This window comes from Cryptomeria japonica, chromosome 7, assembly GCF_030272615.1.
Source record: "Cryptomeria japonica chromosome 7, Sugi_1.0, whole genome shotgun sequence".
Classification (NCBI taxonomy): domain Eukaryota; kingdom Viridiplantae; phylum Streptophyta; class Pinopsida; order Cupressales; family Cupressaceae; genus Cryptomeria; species Cryptomeria japonica.
Window position 1 is genome coordinate 550,009,796 of NC_081411.1, and position 5,265 is coordinate 550,015,060.

Here is a 5,265-nt window from a genome sequence, read left to right on the forward strand (position 1 = left end):
AAATATATATGGCTATTATAGATGTTTAGTTAGTATTTTTATGACTGTTACTGTGAACTCTTGTAGCCATTTTACTACTATTGATAATACTTTTTTGTTGGTGCTATATTCTTATTACTAGTAGTTTGTGATTAATGTGTTGTTAATGTGCTACTACTAGTGTTTTGTCTCACATCCTTTGGACTTTTGTATCCTTGGGACAACACCCATGTTTTTCTTCTTTTAATATAAAAAACATAGTATAAAAGGTGTAGTAAAATATTTTTTATAAATTATTAGATAAAGGCTAAAAAGCTTATTTATATGCCATTTGAATCATTGGTGTAGTAAAAGCCTTTAAATCTATTATAAAAATAAAAAAAATAATGTTTTACTTAAAGTCCATTATTTTGTAAGAAAAAAATAAAATTATAAGATGTAACACTATTTGTTTACGTACAATATAATTATTATAGGCATCTAAAAATGGTCAACGCTTGTGGTGCCATACTTTAACATGTCCACATTACCTTCTTTTAGGTTTTCACATTTTACTAACACTTCCTCTATTTTGCACATTTGGTCTCTATCATTTGTCAACATTATGTCACTCTTACTATTCGATCCTATTTAGTTGTTTCAATTTAGGTCTTACCAATGTCATTCTCAATTGTCATTTCAGGATCATGATAAACTTTTAATGTTAATTAGACATCATTTATCATTTTCAATCATTATCAATTTCTATCAATCTTGATCAATTTATCATTGATCCCTATCAATTATCAATCATCTTTTATCAAATCAATCTTGCCAGTTTTGATCAATTTGTCATTGGTATTTGTCATTATCAATTTAATAAACTTTTGATCCTTGTCTTGATTATCTTTTTAATCATGATCATCATCAATCATTTATCAAATTAATTGCATCATGACATTGGTTTGACTTGTTTCATTCCTATTATGCCATACATATCTAGTCCCATCATTTTCATTTTTATGAAAATACGGGTCCCTTCTTTTGTCTTTTTCTATTAGTTTTTCCTTTTCTTTTTACATTTTATTTTGTTCACCTCAAAACTCGAGTTCCCAAGTTCCTAAGGTGGGGTTTTTTTCTTGTTTTTGATTCTTTGTTCGAGAATCCGGGTCCCTGGGTTCCCAAGTTCATTGTTGTCTCGTTTGTTTGTGTGTGTAGCCCCGGAAGTTCGGGTTTTCAAAGTTTTGGGTCATGTTTCTATTTTCTTGTTCAGAAGTTTGGGTTCCTGAACTCCCAAGTTTGTTTTGTGTCATTTTGGATCATCACTTCAGAACTTCGGGTTCTCAGAGTCCCAAAGTATTTGTTCATCTTTTGGTTTTCGCACTGAAAGTTCAAATTCCTGAACTCCTGGGTTGTTTTTCTGTTTATTTTTTAGAAATTTGGGTCCCTAAGGTTTAGAGCTTGTTGCTTGTGCATCTTCATCTTCATTGTGTATCTTCTCCTTGGTCATTGTTGTTGTCCTGTCATTGCTTGTTCATGTTTCTTTCGTCCTTCCTTTTTTGAGTTGATCTTTCATTTCCTTGTCCTTGTTTTCTCTTTTTTTTTTGTGTTTCCTATTTTCATAGTTTAGAGTTAGATTTCATTCTTTCAATAAAACCCACTTTTATCGATCTATAGGTTGTTGGCCTTGTTTCTTGAATTCCCAAAATCCTTAAAAATGAACCCCAAAACCCCAGAATCTTGAAATTGCGAAATGCTTGCCTTTGGAACACTGTCATGGAAGTGAGCTGTGAGCGTTGGTTTTGTAATAGTTAAGTAGAACCACAAAATCCTGAAATTTTAGAGTCCCTTATGATTTTGCTAATATGATGAAGTTGATTATGTATCTTGTTTTGCATGTTACAAAATACCTACCTCTGGAGCACCATTATGGAAGTGGGCAGTGAGCACTAGTTTTGTAATAGTTGAATTAGACATATGGAACCTTCCACCTCATCCTGAAAGAAGACTAGAGACTATAGAGGAGGTGCTAAGAGTTTTTAAATTCAGAATGGAGTATATTGCTGATCCACCAACCACTTCAATAGAATGTTTCATCAACAACTACCAGAACTACAAGAGGAATGAAGGAAAAACTTGCAGTTAGAAAAATAAAAATGCATGTTGGAGAAGTACCACCATCACAACCACTATAGCTTCAACTAATACTGGATGTCACACTTTCTTTATGGGCATTAGTTTTGCATGATTACAAAGTGTTGGCTCATGCAACACTGTTTTCATAATGCTAACCCAGTCCAATAGGCCAGACATATAAATGAATATATATATATATATATAATATATATTATATATAAATGAATATATATATACATATATTTATATATATATATATATGTGTATATGTATGTATGTATGTATATATAGTATTAATATATATATATACATAGATATATATCTATCTATATATATATGTACATATATGTACATACATATATATGTATGTATACATAGATACACACACACACACACACACACACACACACACACACACACACACACACACACACACACATATATATATATATATTATCTAGTAAAACAGAAGGATACCATATGCAAAATATCAATCCATATATATAAGTATGTGTATATATATAAGGTAAAAGGACTACTTCACCAATCCCTACTTTTTCTTCCCAAACACCATCAACACCTTGGTTCGCTAAGGAGTTTGCAACCATATTTCCTTCCCTATAAATGTGATTGATTGTATTGTTTTTGAAGTATTTGAGCAACTCTGTGGCTCTAGAAACTATATTGTTTAATTTCTAGTTTGGAGTTTTGCTTGTCCTAATTACATTATTGGTGATAGATGAATCTCCTTCTATCTCCAATCTTTTGATGTTTAAATCCTTACATAAGAGGAGGCCTGAGATAAGAGATTCTAGTTTTGCCTCATTTTTTGTAGCCAAGCCTATGGTTTTGGAAAACTATGCCACTATTGATCCATCCCAAAGGTGGATTACTCCTCCTATTCCTGCAATGCTAGGGTTGCCTCTAGAGGCACTATCAAAATTTAGTATGAACCAACCTTTACTTGGCCTGGACCATTTGCATTCTTTCCTTAAATTTGAAGATTTAGCTCCCCTAGGGCCATAGAAGGGGGGAATTTTAAGTCCATTCCAACACTTTCTAAGTTGTTCATCCCTCATCATAAAAGGGAAGAATATTGCTTTGACCATTTTTTAATCTATTGTTAGCTACTTCTATGATAGATGTTTCTATTTTATTCCATAGTCGATCATGGGGCAAGACCTTGTCTTTAAAGATCCTTCTATTCCTTTCCTTCCATATTTCCCATAAGAGGATCGATGAGGAAATAATCCAAAGTAGTCCATAATGACCAGATTTTAAATGGGATGGCCTACATAGCAAAAGATCCATCAAATGGTTGGGAAGGGTAGTAACCCAGTTTAATTTATTAATTAACTATCTTCAACATATTGATGAATAATGATGAACAATAGATACTCTAACTAGTACTGAGAAGGGGGGTGAATCAATACAGACAAAAAATTTCTCAACAACTTATCAAGTTAAAGTAATACCAACCGGTTGTCTTCGTTACTGCACTTAACCATGGCAATACCGGTTAAACACAGTAAGACTTTAGACAACATAAACTGATAAGTCTGAAAACTTCAAATACATTCAATACTTGATAACAACTTCACCAATAAACATATCCATGTGGTATAACATTAATACAATAACCTAATAACTCTACATGCATAATCACTCAAACAAAGAACCCTTAATCATCACATGAAAAATGCACAACACATGATAGATAGATTTTTCATGTGGAAACCCAAATGGGAAAAACCACAGTGGGGATGAATACCCACAAGCTTATTTTTGAACTCTTTTGAAGCTCGTTATGTTAGGAGCCTAGTTCGGTTAAAGACTTTACAATAAGGTTCTGCTAGGAACCGATCCTGTTAAATATCACCCGGTTAAGGGATGGTTTTATACCCTGTTAAAGGTTGAAACCCTATTAAAGGTTACCTTGCCAGAGGATTTAAAGAACTCAATAAACTTGAGTCACCTAGTTAGAGGATTTACAGTAAGCCTGTTAAAGCTACTTGGTAAAGGGATTTTCCAGCTGTTGAAATAATTAGAAGACAACAAGTAAAAATTTTGATCTGATAACAACACTACATGCCAAGGTAGATCCTTTTTAGTTCCTCTACTTCTGCAATCACACTCTATAATTTTCTCTTACTGTTCTGGCAAGTATCTCATCACTTGGATACACACACAATATTTGCCAACAACTTACAATAACAAACATCATCAACCTTATAGACAACAGTTAAGTTGGTAGCATAAACCCTAAACCCTAAGCATCTCAGGTTTACAATACAGGTGGTCCAATCCTGACCATCCAAACACTTTGCTTAGAGAAATACAATCTCAAATAGATCACAAGACAATCTACATCATTCATTCTTCACCGCACATGGGAATCAGTAACTCATCACTCTTTCTTCTCATACCACCAAGAAGAATGTTCATTCCCGAGGTAGACTTTTAATGTAGTCGATCTTCTCATGCAAAATCCTCAAGGAAATCCTTCTCGTGCATAAAGTTGATGTTGCACCTCGATCTCATCCTCATCTCTTAGCTAGCTCATCATAGAATGTCATCAGTTGCATCACACAAGTTGGATTGCCAAACCCAAAACCCTAGACCTAAAACTACCAACCAGTAGTCACACTTAGTGAAACCCCGACACCGGTTCACCAACTTCTTTCAATCTGCATACCAGTTCACTTACACTTATTGACATTAGTGACAACATACATTATCATCATATCAACATGCTAGTTCATCATATGCCAACAATCTCCTCCTTTGGCATTGATGGCAATACTCAGTGTAGCATTGCAACTATAGACATCATAGACCAATGTATCTTCATTATTAGATATCTTCTCTCCATACATCAGAAATCTTCTCCCCATACATCAGATATCTTCTCCCCCTTTCACAACAATGCCAAAGTGGAGGCACAAGCTTCCATTCTCTACTATGTTGCTCCCCCTATGTAGTAGCATCCTTCAGCACATCAATCCAGAAAGATTTGACATTGTAGTACCTAACTGATGTGGATCACACAACTCTAGTTGACTTCATGAAGGGGTAGAACCCCAAATTAACCTCTCAAATAGGTAAATGTAGTCTTCAGTAAGGGCTTAGTGAATATATATGCTAGTTGCTCCTTATTGGAAACATGTTGTA